Source organism: Tupaia chinensis, unplaced genomic scaffold (assembly GCF_000334495.1).
Source record: "Tupaia chinensis unplaced genomic scaffold, TupChi_1.0 Scaffold143612_1, whole genome shotgun sequence".
In the NCBI taxonomy this organism is placed as follows: domain Eukaryota; kingdom Metazoa; phylum Chordata; class Mammalia; order Scandentia; family Tupaiidae; genus Tupaia; species Tupaia belangeri.
In genome coordinates this window covers 212,015-219,581 of record NW_006203459.1, presented here as the reverse complement: position 1 = coordinate 219,581, position 7,567 = coordinate 212,015, and the positions used below count along the sequence as shown (strand labels likewise).

Genomic DNA, 7,567 nt, shown 5'->3' with positions numbered 1-7,567 from the left:
GAAATATGGATGGGAAGGAAATACTTTTTAGGGCTGGGGTTTCCCCAACAAAACCACCAAGGCAGACTTGTTCTGGGAACAACTTGGGTGTAATTCTGCATCTGAAAAGTACTTGGTGTAGGAGGTGAAGATAGTGTTGTTGCAGGGCCTTGAATGTTGTGCTGAGGAGTATGTAGTTTATTCCATCAGCAGTGGCAACCATAGCAGATTTTCAAGCAAGTGATATAATTTGAATTTAGGAGTACAGTTCTTACTATTGAAGAGGCAATTTGCTATTTTGACCAGGCATTATAAATGAAAAAAAAAATCTGACCCCAGTTTTACAGATTCTTGTTATCCAAAGGAGAGGCAACCTTTCTGCCTTCTTGCAATAAACATTTATAGAGCCCTTGCAACAGGTAATCATTGTGCTGGGAACTGTAGGAGGATGGATGACCAAGATGAGAGTGTATGGTGCAGAGTAGGAATAAAACATGTACTTTAATCAATAAGTCAATGAATGAGACAACACCATCAACCAAGGCGGATAATTGGGTTTGGTGGTAATGAACAGAAAAAGAATTAGCTCTATTATACTTCAAGGCATCTCCACCTTATTTCATACAGCCTTATTACCCTCATCTTTACCTCTATCCAAAGGGTAGTTGGGTGGGGAGATGTGAGGTACGGAGAAAGCAATGCTTATATAGGAAACAAAGGAGGTTGCATAGAGTAAGTACAGAGCTACATATTTTGTAATTGAAAATTGTAAATTGTAATAATAGCAGTATGTACTGAAGATTTTTTATGTGTTAAACACTGTTCTAGAGTGCTTTCTATGTTTTTTTTTTTTGAGAGGTTTTCGCTATGGGGCGCGTGCGCTCGCCAGACAGGCAGAGAGAGACAGAGAGACAGAAAGCGAGAAATCACCCCCCCGGGGGGATGGTAACGCCGCAATCCCTTCTCCTCCATTCTCCTCTTGGGATCTTGGGCACTCACGCACACGCGCCCGGCATGAATTTTAAGCCACCGGGTCTGGGACACAAACTGCGGTCGACTACGTGGGAGTCCAGCGACATAGCCATTACGCTAACTGCTGATTCCCAGTGCTTTTCATGTTTTAATTGGTATAATCACAGTAGCTTTACTAGGGAGGTTTGTATAGGCCAAAGGAAATTACGTAACAAAATGGCACCAGGTGGTTAAGTTGGGTTTTGATCCCAGAACTTTGGATTTTAGAATCTACGTTCTGAACTGCTGTACAACACATTTCTTCCAATAATATGTATACAATTGTTTTATAGGAGTATATAATTGAAATGGGGGCACGATGAAACATAAGGACTTAAGGAGGCCAGGGGAAAGAGATATACAGTAACAGAAGAAATGACTTTATTTTAATATTTTTCAGTTTTTGAGGTGTTGCAGTATGACTTCATTTCCTTGGTGCATTCATAAAATAATTCACCCGTTGAAGACAATGAAGATTATTTGCAATGCTAACCAACTTTATCTGATGTCCTGCACCTAGAAGTTGTGATTTTTAAGGTGATTTTCTTACCAAACTTTTATTAGGAGGAAGAAGAATAAGAACTTATTTTGACACGTTAAAAAAGCTACACTGGGCCAGCAAGTGGTTTCTGGGCAGCTGGGTCCCATGTGCCTGACTACATGGTTTGAGTTTCAGCCTTGGCATTTTCAAAAATCATGCTGGGCTTATTCCTAAAATCCCAGGAGGAGAACGGATGAAAAGGGATTGCAGCATGGCCATCCCTTCGAGGGTGTGATTTCTCACTTTCCTTCTCTCTCTTTCTCTCTCTGGTGAAAGTATGAGCCCTATTGCAAAAATATAAAAGTAAATAAATAAAATAACTAGCCAAACAAAAAACAAAAAGCTAGCACCAAATGATAAAATTTAAATAATTTCTACACTATATGAAACCATATACATCATATAATAATAATGTAATCTTCAAGATGTTTTGTTAGATTCATAGTGCCTTATAGTTTATTTTAGTATTTTATATTGTGTATTCTTACTGTGAAGTGTATGTTTTTAACTAGATTTTCTAATTTTTGCTGGTAAATGGAAACATGATCATTATTTTTATATATTGGTTATATATATAACAACCTCTTTGAATTCTATTTGTTCTAATAATTTACATACTGTCTCGGATTACCTGTTAATTAATTACATTATAAATAAAGGCAGTTTCTTCCTTGCCAGTATTTTTTCAATTTATCTAATGGTACTAGCCAAAATCTTCAGTATAAGAAATACCAGTGGTAGAGTATTTCCTTGTCTTACTCTTGAATTCTACAAAAGTTTTACTTTTTTTCCACATTTATTTTCTTTTTATTTGTACATTAAATCATTGTATATCATTACAGCTTATAAAATGAATTTTCCCACCAAGAATACATTGCATATTAGTCCAGTTGAAGATATTATCACACATGTTATCATCAACAGGTAATTTTTGCAGTTTTGTGTCCCTTAAATATACTGTTTCTTTCTTTTTTCCCTCTATTCACTTCCTCTCATCCTCCTCCATTCCCCTCCCCACTGTCTCTAGTATTCACAATGGTTCTTCATACTTTTATATCTTCCAGTCTTTCAGTTTCTTCCATAGAGTATGGACATTTGGTATATATAAAGTGAGGGCATACAGTGTATCTCTTTTATATTCTGGCTTGCTTTGCTTAGCAGTAAATTTTCCATGTTCATCAACTTTATATCAAATGCCAAGGTCTCAGTTTTTATAGCTGAGTAGTATTCCATAGTGTATATGTGCCACATTTTTTTCAATCCATTTATCTGTTACTGGACATTTGAGTTGGTTCCATGTCTTAGCAATTGAGAATAATACTGCAATAAGCAAGGATGTGCAAGTATTGTTTCTGACTGAGAATATTCCTATCCTTTGGGTAGATAGCCAGGTATGGTATTGGTGGACCATGTGGTAGTTCTATTTGTATATCCTTTAGGAACCTCCCTACTGTTATCCATATTGTCTGTAGTAATTGAAATTCCCATCAACAGTGTAGAAGAGCTACATTTTTTCCACAACCTTGCCAACATTTATAATTCTTTATATTTAAAATTTTAGCCATTGTGATTTATTATTGTTTTATACATTCAATCACTATACATTATTTAGCTTGAAAGAGAATTTACCCAACATGAAATGCACCTCAGATCATTCCAGTTTAGAATACTATACACGTTGTCATTAACAGTTAAAAAACCATTTCTGTATTGCACAAATGTCTTATCTCTCTATTTTTTCTCCCTAATTTCGTTCCCTACAGTCTTCCTTCTCCCACTCTCCTTCTACACTGTCTCCAGTGTTCATAACTATTTTCAATGCTTTTTTGTCCTCCAGTTTTTCAGTTTCTACCAGAGTATGAGTACTCAGTATATGTTAAGGGGAGACATATGTCTCACTTTCATAGCCTGGCTTGCTTCACTCAGTAATAAATCTTCCATATTGGTCAACTTTCTATCAAACACCAAGGTCTTGTTTCTGTGGCTGAATAGTATTCCGTGGAGTATATGTGCCACACTTTTTCAATCCATTCCTCTGTTCATGAACATTTTGGTTGATTCCATGTCTTAGCAATCGTGAATAATGCCACAATAAGCAGATCTGCTGAACATTCTCCTGTCCTTTCAGTAGATACCCAGGAATAGAAATACTATATCCTATGGTAGTTCTATTTGTAGGCCTTTGAGGAACCTCCATATTGTTTTTCACAATGGCCATACCAGTTTACATTCCCACCAACAGTGTAGGAGAGTTCCCATTTCACTACAACTCCACCAACACTTACCTCTTTGTATTTTTAATCTTTGCCATTCTGACAGGGGTTAAGTGGTATCTCATTGTGGTTTTGATTTGCATTTCCCTTATGATAACTGATGTTGAGCATTTTTTCATATGCTTTTTCGCAGTTTATATATCCTTAGAGAGTTGTCTGTTCAGCTCATTTTCCCATCTTTTAATTGGGTCGATCATTTTTTTGGGGGGGAGGAGTAAGCCACTTACATTTCCTCTATATACTGCTTATCTGTCCCTTGCCTGAGGCATAGTTTGCAAATATATTATCCTATTCTGAATGTTGCCGATTAACCCTAATTTTTTTTCTTTTGCTGAGCAGAAGCTTTTTATCCACTTGTCTATTTGGGGGATTATTGTCTGTGCTTTATTATAAAATGAATTATAAAATTCATTTTATAAGCTGTAATGATATACAATGGTTTAATGAACAAATAAAAAATTTAAGAAGTCTTTGTTTGCTCCTGTCTCTCCAAGAGTTTCCCCTGCATTGTCCACCAGTAGTTTTATACTTTGAGGCCTCGGGTTTAGATCTTTGATCCACTTTGAGTTGATTTTTGTTAATGGTCAGAAATAGGGGTTCAGATTCATCCTTCCACAGGTGGATACCAAGTTTTTCCAGCCCCTTGCTAAAAAGATTTTCTTTTCCCCACTGAATTCACTGGTGCCCTTTGTGAAAAATCAGTTGGCTGTATGTTTTAGGGTTTATTTCTAGGGTCTCTATTTTGTTCCATTGGTCCACATGTCTCTTTTTGTGCCAATGCCATGCAGTTTTGATTATCACAACTGTGTAATATATTTTGTAGTTGAGGAGTGAGATGCCACCTACTGAGATGCCACCTACTCCTCTTCTTGTGCAGTATTGCTTCATGACTGGAGAAGATTCTGGGTATAGTTTCTATGCCTTTGAATTTTTTTTTTTTGAGAGGTTTTCACTATAGGGTGCATGCGCTCACCAGAAAGAGAGAGACAGAGATAGAAAGCGAGAAATCACCCCCCCCAGGGGGAATGGCCACGCCACAATCCCTTCTCCTCCATTCTCCGCCTGGGATCTTGGGCACGCACACACATGCGCCCAGCGTGAGTTTAAGCCACTGGGTCCGGGACTTGAACCGCGGTCGACTATGTGGGAGTCCAGTGACATAGCCATTACACTAACTGCTGGTCCCTATGCCTTTGAATTTTTTTTTAAAGAATTATTTATTTAACTTTATTTATTATTATCATTATTATTTTCCAGTTTTGATCAGAGAGACACAGAGAGAGAGAGAGAGGAAGTGAGAAAGCAAGCCACCAGGTCCGAGACTTGAACCGTGGTTGGCCATGTGGGAGTCCAGCACCTTTAACCACCATGCCACTTGCCGGCCCCATATGCCTTTGAATTTTTAAAGGCTTGTTTTGTGCTCTATTATGTTGTCAGTCTTCAAAAAGTTTTATGCAGGGATGAGAAAATGTATATTTTGTGGTGGTTGGGTGTAAAGTTGGAGAGATGTCTATCAAGTCCATTTTATTTAAGATATTATTTAGATACCTGTACTTTTTTTCTTATTTTTTTGTCTAGATGATCTGTCCAAAGGAGATAGTGGGATGTTGAGATCCTGAATGATTAGTGTGTTGTAGTTTCTCTCTTCCTTTAGAGGTAATAGCCTTTCTTTCTTATATTTCAGTGTTCCCAGGTTGGGTGCACATATATTTTTAAGTGTTATAACTTCTTGGTGTATGAGCCCTTTTATTCCTATATAATGTCTTTGTCTCTTCTTACACAGTTTTTGTCTTAAAGCTTTTGTCTGATATCAGTATTGTGACTCCAGCCCTTTTTTGATTTCCATTTGTGTGGGATATCTTTTTCTAGCCCTTCACTTTTAGTCTATGTATGTCATTATCCATGAGGTGCATTTCTTATAGGTGGTTTTTTTGAATCCATTCAGCAAGTCTTTTCCTTTTGACCGAAGAATTGAATCCATTCTTTTTTTGCCTGCACTGTTTCAGTTGATAAGTCTAATGTTATCCTAATAGAGTAACCTTTGTAAGTGACTTGTCATTTCTCTCTTGCCATTTTTAGAATCTTGTCTTTGTGTGTAAATTTTTTTTTCTTTTTTTTTTTACCATTCTGGCTATGATGTGCCATGGAGAGGATCTTGTTGACTCTATTTGGAGTCCTTTGTATTTCTTGAGTTTAAATGTCTGAATGTATCTCTAAGTTTGTGAAGTTTTCTGCAAGTATTTTATGGAATAGCTCTTCTATGACCTTGCCTGATTTTTTACCTTCTGGAATACCTATTATTTGGATATTTAAGTGTTTGATAATATCTAGTGTTTCATGTATGTTGTACTCATTTTCAAAATTATTTTTTCATTATTTTTGGTGGTTTTATCTAAATCAAGGTTTTGTCTTCCCATGGTCTAGTCTGCTATTAGTACTTTTGAGGGAGGTCTTGATTTCCTGTATTACTGTCTTCATCTCTAGAAGTTCTGATTGTTCCTTTTTTATGGTGTCTATCTCCTCCTTCAAATCCTAGAAAGACTTCCTCATCTCCGTCACCATGGATATTCTAACTCTATTTCTGACATTCTTGCAAATTATTTTATGCTGTCTGTGGTTGAAGAAGAGTTGCTCTGTTCCATTGAGGAAGAGGTATTTTCTAGTTTTCCCATACTCCTTGTGCCACTGTGCAGGTTTCTAGTCACCTGATAGGTTATAGACTTCTTACTACTTTTCTGGTGGACAAAGAAGAGCTCTACTTCTCAGGCATGTTCTTGTCTTCTGATCAGAGAAGTGTGTATATGGCAAGCTGTAGGTATTGATTATTTTTCCTAATCTCTTGGGAGCAGGTATACCTTGGGCTGAGCTAGAGAGTTTAAATTGGGGCAGTTGGAAGACATTGAGAAGTCTGAGGTTGTTCCCTGCCTCAGTTGGTCTCACTGACTGCCACTGCTCCCTGCTCTGCAGTGCAGGCTTCAGAGGTAATGGCAGCAAAGAAAAGTGGGAGGAAGCCATCTGGAATATACCTGGGACAGTTGGAAGGCAGTGGAAGTTCAGAATCTTCCCCTGCCTTAGATGATCTCCCTGACTGCCACTTCTCCCTGCCTGCCACTGCTCCCTGCTGTACAGTGCAGGCTTCATGGGTAATGGTGGTAAAGGGACATAGGATGAACCAGTCTAGGATGTACCTGGGACAGTGGGAAAGCAGTGGAAGGTCCGAGGTGGTATCATAAATTGTTGCTGCTTCTTGATGTGCTGTGCAGGCTTCAGGGGCAGTGGTGGTGAAGGGAAAAATTTTACCTTTTTTAGTAGATTTCTTTTTTCACGTTAACTAAATTCTTTTGTATTCCTAGTTTGCTAAGAGTTTTTATTTGAATGGGTATGGAGCTTTTTACCAAATGCTATGTCTGTTAGTATTGCCATGATCATAGGCTTTCTTCTCCATTAATATGGCAGTGTTGCAGCCAGCAGGTGGTGTAGTGGTGTTAAGGCACTGGACTCCCACATAGCCAACCACAGTTAGAGTCCCAGACACAGCAGCTTGAAAATCACACTGGGTGTGTATGTGTGCATACCCAAAGTCCCATAAGGAAAATGGAGGAGAATGGGTTGCAGTGTGGAGATCCTCCGGGGATTGATTTCTCATTTTCTCACTGTTTCTCTGTGTCTCTCTCTGGCAAGTGCATGCCTTATGGAAAAAAACCTTAAAAAATAAAAAGGCAGTGTTATGGTATGATAAATTACAATAATCATTTCTCTCTCT

The 7,567-nt window shown here is 37.9% G+C and overlaps 1 protein-coding gene across 3 annotated transcripts in view; it reads left to right on the top strand.

The window, feature by feature from the left end:
• The window catches only part of NBDY (negative regulator of P-body association), a 22,338-nt gene that overhangs the window by 1,583 nt on the left and 13,188 nt on the right, over nucleotides 1–7,567 (top strand). The window contains exons 2-3 of one of the 3 annotated variants that reach the window (XR_336830.2): nucleotides 1,391–1,527; nucleotides 2,374–2,409. The gene's annotated coding sequence lies outside the window, so the exon portion shown is untranslated. Of the gene's footprint in view, nucleotides 1–1,390; nucleotides 1,528–2,373; nucleotides 2,411–7,567 lie in introns of those variants that run through there. The other 2 variants (XR_003547161.1, XM_027766657.1) reach the window with 2 other exon arrangements.